We start from the raw sequence: 15,801 nt of genomic DNA, 5'->3' as shown, positions 1-15,801 counted from the left end.
GTCAGTCTGCTCTCCCCTGGGTCAGTGACAGAGAAACAGTGGGGTCAGTCTGCTCTCCCCTGGGTCAGTGACAGAGACACAGTGGGGTCAGTCTGCTCTCCCCCTACATCAGTGACAGAGACACAGTGGGGTCTTCTCTCGGCTGGGTCAGTGACAGAGACACAGTGGGGTCAGTCTGCTCTCCCCTGGGTCAGTGACAGAGACACAGTGGGGTCAGTCTGCTCTCCTCTTAGTCAGTGACACACTCTGGGGTCAGTCTGCTCTCTCCTGGGTCAGTGACAGACACACTCTGGGGTGAGTCTGCTCTCCCCTGGGTCAGTGACAGACACACAGTGGGGTCATTCTGCTCTCCCCTGGGTCAGTGACAGACACACAGTGGGGTCAGTCTGCTCTCCCCTGGGTCAGTGACAGAGACACAGTGGGGTTAATCTGCTTTCCCCTGGGTCAGTGACAGAGACACAGTGGGGTCAGTCGGCTCCCCCCTGTGTCAGTGACAGTGACACAGTGGGGTCAGTCTGCTCTCCCCCTACATCAGTGACAGAGACATAGTGGGGTCATTCTGCTCTCCCCTGGGTCAGTGATCAGACACAGTGGGGTCAGTCTGCTCTCCCCTGGGTCAGTGACAGAGACACAGTGGGGTCAGTCTGCTCTCCCCTGGGTCAATGACAGAGACACAGTGGGGTCAGTCTGCTCTCCCCTGGGTTAGTGACAGACACACAGTGGGGTCAGTCTGCTCTTACCTGGGTTAGTGGCAGACACACACTGTGGTCAGTCTGCTCTCCCCTGGGTCAGTTTCAGACACACTGTGGAGTCAGTCTGCTCTCCCCTGGGTCAGTGACAGACACACAGTGGTGTCAGTCTGCTCTCCCCTGGTTCAGTGACAGAGAAACTGTGGGGTCAGACTGCTCTCCCCTGGGTCAGTGACAGAGACACAGTGGGGTCAGTCTGCTCTCCCCTAGGTCAGTGACAGAGACACAGTGGGGTCAGTCTGCTCTCCCCTGGGTCAGTGACAGATACACAGTGGGGTCAGTCTGCTTTCCCCTGGGTCAGTGACAGAGACACAGTGGGGTAAGTCTGCTCTCCCCTGGGTCAGTGACAGTGACACAGTGGGGTCAGTCTGCTCTCCCCTAGGTCAGTGACAGAGACACAGTGGGGTCAGTCTGCTCTCCCCTGGGTCAGTGACAGATACACAGTGGGGTCAGTCTGCTTTCCCCTGGGTCAGTGACAGAGACACAGTGGGGTCAGTCTGCTCTCCCCTGGGTCAGTGACAGTGACACAGTGGGGTCAGTATGCTCTCCCCTGGGTCAGTGACAGAGACACAGTGGGGTCAATCTGCTCTCCCCTGGGTTAGTGACAAGACACAGTGGGGTCAGTCTGCTCTCCCCTGGGTCAGTGACAGAGACACAGTGGGGTCAGTCTGCTCTCCCCTGGGACAGTGACAAGACACAGTGGGGTCAGTCTGCTCTCCCCTGGGTCAGGGGCAGAGACACAGTGGGGTCAGTCTGCTCTACACTGGGTCAGTGACAAGACACAGTGGGGTCAGTCTGCTCTCCCCTTGGTCAGTGACATAGACATAGTGGGGTCAGTCTGCTCTCCCCTGGGTCAGTGACAGAGAAACAGTGGGGTCAGTCTGCTCTCCCCTGGGTCAGTGACAGACACACAGTATGCTCATTCTGCTCTCCCCTGTGTCAGTGACAGACACACAGTGGGGTCAGTCTGCTCTCCCCTGGGTCAGTGACAGAGACACAGTGGGGTCAGTCTGCTCTCCCCTGGGTCAGTGACAGAGACACAGTGGAGTCAGTCTGCTCTCCCCTGGGTCAGTGACAGAGAAACAGTGGGGTCAGTCTGCTCTCCCCTGCGTCTGTGACAGAGACACAGAGGGGTCTTCTCTCCCCTGGGTCAGTGACAGAGACACACAGGGTTCAGTCTGCTCTCCCCTGGTTCAGTGACAGATACACAGTGGGGTCAGTCTGCTCTCCCCCTACATCAGTGACAGAGACATAGTGGGGTCAGTCTGCTCTCCCCTGGGTCAGTGACCCAGACACAGTGGGGTCAGTCTGCTCTCGCCTGGGTCAGTGACAGACACACAGTGGGGTCAGTCTGCTCTCCCCTGGGTTAGTGACAGACACACAGTGGTGTCAGTCTGCTCTCCCCTGGGTCAGTGACAGAGACACAGTGGTGTCAGTCTGCTCTCCCCTGGGTCTGTGACAGAGAAACAGTGGGGTCAGTCTTCTCTCCCCTGGGTCAGTGACAGAGACACAGTGGGGTCAGTCTGCTCTCCCCTGGGTCTGTGATAAGACACACTCGGGTCACTCTGCTCTCCCCTTGGTCAGTGACAGAGACACACTGGGGTCAGTCTGCTCTCCCCTGGGTCAGTGACAGATACACAGTGGGGTCAGTCTGATCCCCGTACATCAGTGACAGTGACATTGTGGGGTCAGTCTGCTATCCCCTGGGTCAGTGACCCAGACACTGTAGGGTCAGTCTGCTCTCCCCTCGGTCACTGACCCAGACACAGTGGGGTCAGTCTGCTCTCCCCTGGGTCAGTGACAAGACACAGTGGGGTCAGTCTGCTCTCCACTGGGTCAGTGACAGAGACACAGTGGCGTCAGTCTGCTCTCCCATGGGTCAGTGACAGAGACACAGTGGGGTCAGTCTGCTCTCCACCGGGTCAGAGACCCAGACATAGTGGGGTCAGTGTGCACTCCCCTTGGTCAGCGATAGAGACACAGTGGGGTCAGTCTGCTCTCCCCTGGGTCAGTGATAGAGACACAGTGGGGTCAGTCTGCTCTCCCCTGGGTCAGTGACCCAGACACAGTAGGGTCATTCTGCTCTCCCCTGGGTCAGTGACCCAGACACACAGTGGGGTCAGTCTGCTCTCCCCTGGGTCAGTGACAGAGACACAGTGGAGTCTTCTCTCCCCTGGGTCAGTGACAGAGACACAGTGGGGTCAGTCTGCTCTCCCGTGGGTCAGTGACAGATACACAGTGGGGTCAGTCTGCTCTCCCCTGGGTCAGTGACCCAGACACAGTGCGGTCAGTCTGCTCTCCCCTCGGTCAGTGACAGACACACAGTGGGGTCAGTCTGCTCTCCCCTGGGTCATTGACAGAGACACAGTGGGGTCTACTCTCCCCTGGGTCAGTGACAGAGACACAGTGGGGTCAGTCTGCTCTCCACTGGGTCAGTGACAGAGACACAGTGGGGTCAGTCTGCTCTCCTCTTGGTCAGTGACAGACAAACAGTGGGGTCAGTCTGGTCTTCCCTGGTCAGTGACAGAGAAACAGTGGGGTCAGTCGGCTCTCCCCTGGGTCAGTGACAGATACACAGTGGGGTCAGTCTGCTCTCCCCTGGGTCAGTGACAGAGACACAGTGGGGTCAGTCTGCTCTCCCCTGGGTCAGTGACCCAGACACAGTGGGGTCAGTCTGCTCTCCCCTGGGTCAGTGACAGAGACACAGTGGGGTCAGTCTGCTCTCCCCTGGGTTAGTGACAGACACACAGTGGGGTCAGTCTGCTCTCCCCTGGGTCAGTGACATACACACACTGGGGTCAGTCTGCTCTCCCCTGGGTCAGTTTCAGACACACTGTGGGGTCAGTCTGCTCTCCCCTGGGTCAGTTTCAGACACACTGTGGGGTCAGTCTGCTCTACCCTGGGTCAGTGACAGACACACAGTGGTGTCAGTCTGCTCTCCCCAGGGTCAGTGACAGAGAAACAGTGGGGTCATTCTGCTCTCCCCTGGGTCAGTGACAGAGACACAGTGGGGTCAGTCTGCTCACCCCTGGGTCAGTGACAGAGACACAGCGGGGTCAGTCTGCTCTCCCTCTACATCCGTGACAGAGACATAGTGGGGTCAGTCTGCTCTCCCCTGGGTCAGTGACCCAGACACAGTGGGGTCAGTCTGCTCTCCCCTGGATCAGTGACCCAGACACAGTGGGGTCAGTCTGCTCTCCCCAGGGTCAGTGACAGAGACACAGTGGGGTCAGTCTGCTCTCCCCTGGGTCAGTGTCAGACACACAGTGGGGTCAGTCAGCTCTCCCCTGGGTCAGTTTCAGACACACAGTGGGGTCAGTCTGCTCTCCTCTGGGTCTGTGACAAGACACAGTGGGGTCAGTCTGCTCTCCCCTCGGTCAGTGACCCAGACACTGTAGGGTCAGTCTGCTCTCCCCTGGGTCAGTGACCCAGACACAGTGGGGTCAGTCTGCTCCCCGTACATCAGTGACAGAGACATAGTGGGGTCAGTCTGCTCTCCCCTCGGTCAGTGACCCAGACACTCTGGGTCAGTCTGCTCTCCCCTGGGTCAGTGACCCAGACACAGTGGGGTCAGTCTGCTCTCCCCTGGGTCAGTGACAGACACACAGTGGGGTCAGTCTGCTCTCCCCTGGGTCAGTGACAGATACACAGTGGGGTCAGTCTGCTCTCCCCTGGGTCAGTGACAGATACACAGTGGGGTCAGTCTCCTCTCCCCTGGGTCAGTGACAGAGACACAGTGGGGTCAGTCTGCTCTCCCCTGGGTCAGTGTCAGACACACAGTGGGGTCAGTCAGCTCTCCCCTGGGTCAGTTTCAGACTCACAGTGGGGTCAGTCTGCTCTCCCCTGGGTCTGTGACAAGACACAGTGGGGTCAGTCTGCTCTCCCCTTTGTCAGTGACAGAGACACAGTGGGGTCAGTCTGCTCTCCCCTGGGTCAGTGACAGATACACAGTGGGGTCAGTCTGCTCCCCGTACATCAGTGACAGAGACATAGTGGGGTCAGTCTGCCCACCCCTCGGTCAGTGACCCAGACACTGTAGGGTCAGTCTGCTCTCCCCTGGGTCAGTGACCCAGACACAGTGGGGTCAGTCTGCTCTCCCCTGGGTCAGTGACAGACACACAGTGGGTTTAGTCTGCTCTCCCCTGGGTCAGTGACAGATACACAGTGGGGTCAGTCTGCTCTCCCCTGGGTCAGTGACAGATACACAGTGGGGTCAGTCTGCTCTCCCCTGGGTCAGTGACAGAGACACAGTGGGGTCAGTCTGCTCTCCCCTGGGTCAGTGTCAGACACACAGTGGGGTCAGTCAGCTCTCCCCTGGGTCAGTTTCAGACACACAGTGGGGTCAGTCTGCTCTCCCCTGGGTCTGTGACAAGACACAGTGGGGTCAGTCTGCTCTCCCCTGGGTCAGTGACAGATACACAGTGGGGTCAGTCTGCTCCCCGTACATCAGTGACAGAGACATCGTGGGGTCAGTCTGCTCTCCCCTCGGTCAGTGACCCAGACACTGTAGGGTCAGTCTGCTCTCCCCTGGGTCAGTGACCCAGACACAGTGGGGTCAGTCTGCTCTCCCCTGGGTCAGTGACAGATACACAGTGGGGTCAGTCTGCTCTCCCCTGGGTCAGTGACAGATACACAGTGGGGTCAGTGTGCTCTCCCCTGGGTCAGTGACGGATACACAGTGGGGTCAGTCTGCTCTCCCCTGGGTCAGTGACAGAGACACAGTGGGGTCAGTCTGCTCTCCCCTGGGTCAGTGTCAGACACACAGTGGGTTCAGTCAGCTCTCCCCTGGGTCAGTTTCAGACACACAGTGGGGTCAGTCTGCTCTCCCCTGGGTCTGTGACAAGACACAGTGCGGTCAGTCTGCTCTCCCCTTTGTCAGTGACAGAGACACAGTGGGGTCAGTCTGCTCTCCCCTGGGTCAGTGACAGATACACAGTGGGGTCAGTCTGCTCCCCGTACATCAGTGACAGAGACATAGTGGGGTCAGTCTGCTCTCCCCTCGGTCAGTGACCCAGACACTGTAGGGTCAGTCTGCTCTCCCCTGGGTCAGTGACCCAGACACAGTGGGGTCAGTCTGCTCTCCCCTGGGTCAGTGACAGAGACACAGTGGGGTCAGTCTGCTCTCCCCTGGGTCAGTGACAGAGACAAACTGGGGTCAATTTGCTCTCCCCTGGGTCAGTGACAGAGACACAGTGGGGTCAGTCTGCTCTCCCCTGGGTCAGTGACCCAGACACAGTGGGGTCAGTCTGCTCTCCCCTGGGTCAGTGACAGACACACAGTGAGGTCAGTCTGCTCTCCCCTGGGTCAGTGACAGATACACAGTGGGGTCAGTCTGATCTCCCCTGGGTCAGTGACAGACACACAGTGGGGTCAGTCTGCTCTCCCCTGGGTCAGTGACAGATACACAGTGGTGTCAGTCTGCTCTCCCTCTACATCCGTGACAGAGACATAGTGGGGTCAGTCTGCTCTCCCCTCGGTCAGTGACCCAGACACTGTAGGGTCAGTCTGCTCTCCCCTGGGTCAGTGACCCAGACACAGTGGGGTCAGTCTGCTCTCCCCTGGGTCAGTGACAGACACACAGTGGGGTCAGTCTGCTCTCCCCTGGGTCAGTGACAGATACACAGTGGGGTCAGTCTGCTCTCCCCTGGGTCAGTGACAGAGACAAACTGGGGTCAATTTGCTCTCCCCTGGGTCAGTGACAGAGACACAGTGGGGTCAGTCTGCTCTCCCCTGGGTCAATGACAGACACACAGTGGGGTCAGTCTGCTCTCCCCTGGGTCAGTGACAGATACACAGTGGGGTCAGTCTGCTCTCCCTCTACATCCGTGACAGAGACATAGTGGGGTCAGTCTGCTCTCCCCTGGGTCAGTGACCCAGACACAGTGGGGTCAGTCTGCTCTCCCCTGGATCAGTGACCCAGACACAGTGGGGTCAGTCTGCTCTCCCCAGGGTCAGTGACAGAGACACAGTGGGGTCAGTCTGCTCTCCCCTGGGTTAGTGACAGACACACAGTGGGGTCAGTCTGCTCTCCCCTGGGTCAGTGACAGACACACAGTGGGGTCAGTCAGCTCTCCGCTGGGTCAGTGACAGACACACAGTGGGGTCAGTCTGCTCTCCCCAGGGTCAGTGACAGACACACAGTGGGGTCAGTCTGCTCTCCCCTGGGTCAGTGACAGACACACAGTGGGGTCAGTCAGCTCTCCCCTGGGTCAGTGACAGATACACAGTGGGGTCAGTCTGCTCTCCCCTGGGTCAGTGACAGAGACACAGTGGGGTCAGTCTGCTCTCCCCTGGGTCAGTGTCAGACACACAGTGGGGTCAGTCAGCTCTCCCCTGGGTCAGTTTCAGACACACAGTGGGGTCAGTCTGCTCTCCCCTGGGTCTGTGACAAGACACAGTGGGGTCAGTCTGCTCTCCCCTTGGTCAGTGACAGAGACACAGTGGGGTCAGTCTGCTCTCCCCTGGGTCTGTGACAGACACACAGTGGGGTCAGTCTGCTCCCCGTACATCAGTGACAGAGACATAGTGGGGTCAGTCTGCTCTCCCCTCGGTCAGTGACCCAGACACTGTAGGGTCAGTCTGCTCTCCCCTCGGTCAGTGACCCAGACACAGTGGGGTCAGTCTGCTCTCCCCTGGGTCAGTGCCCCAGACACAGTGGGGTCAGTCTGCTCTCCCCTGGGTCAGTGACAGATACACAGTGGGGTCAGTCTGCTCTCCCCTGGGTCAGTGACACAGACACAGTGGGGTCAGTCTGCTCTCCCCTGGGTCAGTGATAGAGACACAGTGGTGTCAGTATGCTCTCCCCTGGGTCAGTGACAGAGACACAGTGGGGTCAGTCTGCTCTCCCCTGGGTCAGTGACAGAGACACAGTGGGATTCAGTCTATCTCCGCTGGGTCAGTGACAGAGACACAGCGGGGTCAGTCTGCTCTCCCCTGGGTCAGTGATAGAGACACAGTGGGGTCAGTCTGCTCTACCCTGGGTCAGTGACAGAGACACACGGGGGTGAGTCTGCTCTCCCCTGGGTCAGTGACACAGACACAGTGGGGTCAGTCTGCTCTCCCCTGGGTCAGTGACACAGACACAGTGGGGTCAATCTGCTCTCCACTGGGTCAGTGACAGAGACACAGTGGGGTCAATCTGCTCTCCCCTGGGTTAGTGACAAGACACAGTGGGGTCAGTCTGCTCTCCCCTGGGTCAGTGACAGAGACATAGTGGGGTCAGTCTGCTCTCCCCTGGGTCAGTGACCCAGACACTGTAGGGTCAGTCTGCTCTCCCCTGGGTCACTGACCCAGACACAGTGGGGTCAGTCTGCTCTCCCCTGGGTCAGTGACAAGACACAGTGGGGTCAGTCTGCTCTCCCCTGGGTCAGTGACAGAGACACAGTGGCGTCAGTCTGCTCTCCCCTGGGTCAGTTTCAGACACACTGTGGGGTCAGTCTGCTCTACCCTGGGTCAGTGACAGACACACAGTGGTGTCAGTCTGCTCTCCCCAGGGTCAGTGACAGAGAAACAGTGGGGTCAGTCTGCTCTCCCCTGGGTCAGTGACAGAGACACAGTGGGGTCAGTCTGCTCACCCCTGGGTCAGTGACAGAGACACAGTGGGGTCAGTCTGCTCTCCCCTGGGTCAGTGACAGACACACAGTGGGGTCAGTCTGCTCTCCCCTGGGTCAGTGACAGATACACAGTGGGGTCAGTCTGCTCTCCCTCTACATCCGTGACAGAGACATAGTGGGGTCAGTCTGCTCTCCAATGGGTCAGTGACGCAGACACAGTGGGGTCAGTCTGCTCTCCCCTGGGTCAGTGACAGACACACAGTGGGGTCAGTCTGCTCTCCCCTGGGTCAGTGACAGAGACAAACTGGGGTCAATTTGCTCTCCCCTGGGTCAGTGACAGAGACACAGTGGGGTCAGTCTGCTCTCCCCTGGGTCAGTGACCCAGACACAGTGGGGTCAGTCTGCTCTCCCCTGGGTCAGTGACAGACACACAGTGAGGTCAGTCTGCTCTCCCCTGGGTCAGTGACAGATACACAGTGGGGTCAGTCTGATCTCCCCTGGGTCAGTGACAGAGACACAGTGGGGTCAGTCTGCTCTCCCCTGGGTCAGTGACAGATACACAGTGGGGTCAGTCTGCTCTCCCTCTACATCCGTGACAGAGACATAGTGGGGTCAGTCTGCTCTCCCCTCGGTCAGTGACCCAGACACTGTAGGGTCAGTCTGCTCTCCCCTGGGTCAGTGACCCAGACACAGTGGGGTCAGTCTGCTCTCCCCTGGGTCAGTGACAGACACACAGTGGGGTCAGTCTGCTCTCCCCTGGGTCAGTGACAGATACACAGTGGGGTCAGTCTGCTCTCCCCTGGGTCAGTGACAGAGACAAACTGGGGTCAATTTGCTCTCCCCTGGGTCAGTGACAGAGACACAGTGGGGTCAGTCTGCTCTCCCCTGGGTCAGTGACAGACACACAGTGGGGTCAGTCTGCTCTCCCCTGGGTCAGTGACAGATACACAGTGGGGTCAGTCTGCTCTCCCTCTACATCCGTGACAGAGACATAGTGGGGTCAGTCTGCTCTCCCCTGGGTCAGTGACCCAGACACAGTGGGGTCAGTCTGCTCTCCCCTGGATCAGTGACCCAGACACAGTGGGGTCAGTCTGCTCTCCCCAGGGTCAGTGACAGAGACACAGTGGGGTCAGTCTGCTCTCCCCTGGGTTAGTGACAGACACACAGTGGGGTCAGTCTGCTCTCCCCTGGGTCAGTGACAGACACACAGTGGGGTCAGTCAGCTCTCCGCTGGGTCAGTGACAGACACACAGTGGGGTCAGTCTGCTCTCCCCAGGGTCAGTGACAGACACACAGTGGGGTCAGTCTGCTCTCCCCTGGGTCAGTGACAGACACACAGTGGGGTCAGTCTGCTCTCCCCTGGGTCAGTGACAGATACACAGTGGGGTCAGTCTGCTCTCCCCTGGGTCAGTGACAGAGACACAGTGGGGTCAGTCTGCTCTCCCCTGGGTCAGTGTCAGACACACAGTGGGGTCAGTCAGCTCTCCCCTGGGTCAGTTTCAGACACACAGTGGGGTCAGTCTGCTCTCCCCTGGGTCTGTGACAAGACACAGTGGGGTCAGTCTGCTCTCCCCTTGGTCAGTGACAGAGACACAGTGGGGTCAGTCTGCTCTCCCCTGGGTTAGTGACAGACACACAGTGGGGTCAGTCTGCTCCCCGTACATCAGTGACAGAGACATAGTGGGGTCAGTCTGCTCTCCCCTCGGTCAGTGACCCAGACACTGTAGGGTCAGTCTGCTCTCCCCTCGGTCAGTGACCCAGACACAGTGGGGTCAGTCTGCTCTCCCCTGGGTCAGTGCCCCAGACACAGTGGGGTCAGTCTGCTCTCCCCTGGGTCAGTGACAGAGACACAGTGGGGTCAGTCTGCTCTCCCCTGGGTCAGTGACAGATACACAGTGGGGTCAGTCTGCTCTCCCCTGGGTCAGTGACACAGACACAGTGGGGTCAGTCTGCTCTCCCCTGGGTCAGTGACAGAGACACAGTGGTGTCAGTATGCTCTCCCCTGGGTCAGTGACCCAGACACAGTGGGGTCAGTCTGCTCTCCCCTGGGTCAGTGACAGAGACACAGTGGGATTCAGTCTATCTCCGCTGGGTCAGTGACAGAGACACAGCGGGGTCAGTCTGCTCTCCCCTGGGTCAGTGATAGAGACACAGTGGGGTCAGTCTGCTCTCCCCTGGGTCAGTGACAGAGACACACGGGGGTGAGTCTGCTCTCCCCTGGGTCAGTGACACAGACACAGTGGGGTCAGTCTGCTCTCCCCTGGGTCAGTGACACAGACACAGTGGGGTCAATCTGCTCTCCACTGGGTCAGTGACAGAGACACAGTGGGGTCAATCTGCTCTCCCCTGGGTTAGTGACAAGACACAGTGGGGTCAGTCTGCTCTCCCCTGGGTCAGTGACACAGACACAGTGGGGTCAGTCTGCTCTCCCCTGGGTCAGTGACCCAGACACTGTAGGGTCAGTCTGCTCTCCCCTGGGTCACTGACCCAGACACAGTGGGGTCAGTCTGCTCTCCCCTGGGTCAGTGACAAGACACAGTGGGGTCAGTCTGCTCTCCCCTGGGTCAGTGACAGAGACACAGTGGCGTCAGTCTGCTCTCCCCTGGGTCAGTTTCAGACACACTGTGGGGTCAGTCTGCTCTACCCTGGGTCAGTGACAGACACACAGTGGTGTCAGTCTGCTCTCCCCAGGGTCAGTGACAGAGAAACAGTGGGGTCAGTCTGCTCTCCCCTGGGTCAGTGACAGAGACACAGTGGGGTCAGTCTGCTCACCCCTGGGTCAGTGACAGAGACACAGTGGGGTCAGTCTGCTCTCCCCTGGGTCAGTGACAGACACACAGTGGGGTCAGTCTGCTCTCCCCTGGGTCAGTGACAGATACACAGTGGGGTCAGTCTGCTCTCCCTCTACATCCGTGACAGAGACATAGTGGGGTCAGTCTGCTCTCCACTGGGTCAGTGACCCAGACACAGTGGGGTCAGTCTGCTCTCCCCAGGGTCAGTGACAGAGACACAGTGGGGTCAGTCTGCTCTCCCCAGCGTCAGTGACAGACACACAGTGGGGTCAGTCTGCTCTCCCCTGGGTCAGTGACAGAGACACAGTGGGGTCAGTCTGCTCTCCCCTGGGTCAGTGACAGATACACAGTGGGGTCAGTCTGCTCTCCCCTGGGTCAGTGACAGAGACACAGTGGGGTCAGTCTGCTCTCCCCTGGGTCAGTGTCAGACACACAGTGGGGTCAGTCAGATCTCCCCTGGGTCAGTTTCAGACACACAGTGGGGTCAGTCTGCTCTCCCCTGGGTCTGTGACAAGACAGAGTGGGGTCAGTCTGCTCTCCCCTTGGTCAGTGACAGAGACACAGTGGGGTCAGTCTGCTCTACCCTGGGTCAGTGACAGATACACAGTGGGGTCAGTCTGCTCCCCGTACATCAGTGACAGAGACATAGTGGGGTCAGTCTGCTCTCCCCTCGGTCAGTGACCCAGACACTGTAGGGTCAGTCAGCTCTCCCCTGGGTCAGTGACCCAGACACAGTGGGGTCAGTCTGCTCTCCCCTGGGTCAGTGACAGAGACACAGTGGGATTCAGTCTATCTCCGCTGGGTCAGTGACAGAGACACAGCGGGGTCAGTCTGCTCTCCCCTGGGTCAGTAATAGAGACACAGTGGGGTCAGTCTGCTCTCCCCTGGGTCAGTGACAGAGACACACGGGGGTGAGTCTGCTCTCCCCTGGGTCAGTGACACAGACACAGTGGGGTCAGTCTGCTCTCCCCTGGGTCAGTGACACTGACACAGTGGGGTCAATCTGTTCTCCACTGGGTCAGTGACAGAGACACAGTGGGGTCAAACTGCTCTCCCCTGGGTTAGTGACAAGACACAGTGGGGTCAGTCTGCTCTCCCCTCGGTCAGTGACAGAGACATAGTGGGGTCAGTCTGCTCTCCCCTGGGTCAGTGACCCAGACACTGTAGGGTCAGTCTGCTCTCCCCTGGGTCACTGACCCAGACACAGTGGGGTCAGTCTGCTCTCCCCTGGGTCAGTGACAAGACACAGTGGGGTCAGTCTGCTCTCCCCTGGGTCAGTGACAGAGACACAGTGGCGTCAGTCTGCTCTCCCATGGGTCAGTGACAGAGACACAGTGGGGTCAGTCTGCTCTCCACCGGGTCAGTGACCCAGACATAGTGTGGTCAGTGTGCACTCCCCTGGGTCAGTGATAGAGACACAGCGGGGTCAGTCTGCTCTCCCCTGGGTCAGTGACAGATACACAGTGGGGTCAGTCTGCTCTCCCCTGGGTCAGTGACGCAGACACAGTGGGGTCAGTCTGCTCTCCCCTGGGTCAGTGACCCAGACATAGTGTGGTCAGTGTGCACTCCCCTGGGTCAGTGATAGAGACACAGTGGGGTCAGTCTGCTCTCCCCTGGGTCAGTGAGAAGACACAGTGGGGTCAGTCTGCTCTCCCCTGGGTCAGTGACAGAGACACAGTGGCGTCAGTCTGCTCTCCCATGGGTCAGTGACAGAGACACAGTGGGGTCAGTCTGCTCTCCCATGGGTCAGTGACAGAGACACAGTGGGGTCAGTCTGCTCTCCACCGGGTCAGTGACCCAGACATAGTGGGGTCAGTGTGCACTCCCCTGGGTCAGTGATAGAGACACAGTGGGGTCAGTCTGCTCTCCCCTGGGTCAGTGATAGAGACACAGTGGGGTCAGTCTGCTCTCCCCTGGGTCAGTGTCCCAGACACAGTAGGGTCAATCTGCTCTCCCCTGGGTCAGTGACCCAGACACACAGTGGGGTCAGTCTGCTCTCCCCTGGGTCAGTGACAGAGACACAGTGGGGTCTTCTCTCCCCTGGGATAGTGACAGAGACATAGTGGTGTCAGTCTGCTCTCCCCTGGGTCAGTGACCCAGACACAGTGGGGTCAGTATGTTCTCCCCTGGGTCAGTGACCCAGACACAGTTCGGTCAGTCTGCTCTCCCCTGGGTCAGTGACAGACACACAGTGGGGTCAGTCTGCTCTTCCCTGTGTCAGTGACAGACACACAGTGGGGTCAGGCTGCTCTCCCCTGGCTCAGTGACAGAGACACAGTGGGGTCAGTTTGCTCTCCCCTGGGTCAGTGACAGAGAAACAGTGGGGTCAGTGTGCTCTCCCCTGGGTCAGTGACAGAGAAACAGTGGGGTCAGTCTGCTCTCCCCTGGGTCAGTGACAGAGACACAGTGGGGTCAGTCTGCTCTCCCCTGGGTCAGTGACAGAGGCACAGTGGGGTCTTGTCTCCCCTGGGTCAGTGACAGAGACACAGTGGGGTCAGTCTGCTCTCCCCTGGGTCAGTGACAGATACACAGTGGGGTCAGTCTGCTCTCCTCTTGGTCAGTGACAGACACACAGTGGGGTCAGTCTGCTCTCCCCTGGGTCAGTGACAGATAAACAGTGGGGTCAGTCGGCTCTCCCCTGGGTCAGTGACAGATACACAGTGGGGTCAGTCTGCTCTCCCCTGGGTCAGTGACAGATACACAGTGGGGTCAGTCTGCTCTCCCCCTACATCAGTGACAGAGACATAGTGGGGTCAGTCTGCTCTCCCCTGGGTCAGTGACTCAGACACAGTGGGGTCAGTCTGCTCTCCCCTGGGTCAGTGACCGAGACACAGTGGGGTCAGTCTGCTCTCCCCTGGGTCAGTGACAGAGACACAGTGCGGTCACTCTGCTCTCCCCTGGGTCAGTGACAGACACACACTGGGGTCAGTCTGCTCTCCCCTGGGTCAGTTTCAGACACACTGTGGGGTCAGTCTTCTCTCCCCTGGGTCAGTGACAGACACACAGTGGTGTCAGTCTGCTCTCCCCTGGGTCAGTGACAGAGAAACAGTGGGGTCAGTCTGCTCTCCCCTGGGTCAGTGACAGACACACACTGGGGTCAGTCTGCTCTCCCCTGGGTCAGTTTCAGACACACTGTGGGGTCAGTCTTCTCGCCCCTGGGTCAGTGACAGACACACAGTGGTGTCAGTCTGCTCTCCCCTGGGTCAGTGACAGAGAAACAGTGGGGTCAGTCTGCTCTCCCCTGGGTCAGTGACAGAGACACCGTGGGGTCAGTCTGCTCACCCCTGGGTCAGTGACAGAGACACAGTGGTGTCAGCCTGCTCTTCCCTGGGTCAGTGACAGACACACAGTGGGGTCAGTCTGCTCTCCCCTGGGTCAGTGACAGATACACAGTGGGGTCAGTCTGCTCTCCCCCTACATCCGTGACAGGGACATAGTGGGGTCAGTCTGCTCTCCCCTGGGTCAGTGACCCAGACACAGTGGGGTCAGTCTGCTCTCCCCTGGGTCAGTGACAGACACACAGTGGGGTCAGTCAGCTCTCCCCTGGGTCAGTGACAGACACACAGTGGGGTCAGTCAGCTCTCCCCAGTGTAAGTGACAGACACACAGTGGGGTCAGTCTGCTCTCCCCTGGGTCAGTGACAGAGACACAGTGGGGTCAGTCTGCTCTCCCCTGGGTCAGTGACAGATACACAGTGGGGTCAGTCTGCTCTCCCCTGGGTCAGTGACAGATACACAGTGGGGTCCGTCTGCTCTCCCCTGGGTTAGTGACAGAGACACAGTGGGGTCAGTCTGCTCTCCCCTGCGTCAGTGACAGATACAGAGTGGGGTCAGTCTGCTCCCCGTACATCAGTGACAGAGACACAGTGGGGTCAGTCTGCTCTCCACTCGGTCAGTGACCCAGACACTGTAGGGTCAGTCTACTCTACCCTGGGTCAGTGACCCAGACACAGTGGGGTCAGTCTGCTCTCCCTTAGGTCACTGACAAGACACAGTGGGGTCAGTCTGCTCTCCCCTGGGTCAGGGACAGAGACACAGTGGGGTCAGTCTGCTCTCCCATGGGTCAGTGACAGATACACAGTGGGGTCAGTCTGCTCTCCCCTGAGTCAGTGAGCCATACTCAGTGGGGTCAGTCTGCTCTCCACCGGGTCAGTGACCCAGACACAGTGGGGTCAGTCTGCTCTCCCCTGGGTCAGTGACCCAGACACAGTGGGGTCAGTCTGCTCTCCCCTGGGTCAGTGACAGAGAAACAGTGGGGTCAGTCTGCTCTCCCCTGGGTCAGTGACAGAGACACAGTGGGGTCAGTCTGCTCTCCCCTGGGTCAGTGACAGAGACACAGTGGGGTTTTCTCTCCGCTGGGTCAGTGACAGAGACACAGTGGGGTCAGTCTGCTCTCCCCTGGGTCAGTGACAGAGACACAGTGGGGTCAGTCTGCTCTCCTCTTGGTCAGTGACAGACACACTCTGGGGTCAGTCTGGTCTCTCCTGAGTCAGTGACAGACACACTCTGGGGTCAGTCTGCTCTCCCCTGGGTCAGTGACAGAGACACAGTGGGGTCAGTCTGCTCTCCCCTGGGTCAGTGACACAGACACAGTTGGGTCAGTCTGCTCTCCCCTGGGTCAGTGACAGATACACAGTGGGGTCAGTCTGCTTTCCCCTGGGTCAGTGACAGAGACACAGTGGGGTCAGTCTGCTCTCCCCTGGGTCAG

The sequence above is a fragment of the Chiloscyllium punctatum genome, chromosome 19 (assembly GCF_047496795.1).
Source record: "Chiloscyllium punctatum isolate Juve2018m chromosome 19, sChiPun1.3, whole genome shotgun sequence".
Classification (NCBI taxonomy): Eukaryota; Metazoa; Chordata; class Chondrichthyes; order Orectolobiformes; family Hemiscylliidae; genus Chiloscyllium; species Chiloscyllium punctatum.
Note: the sequence above shows the minus strand (reverse complement) of the source record.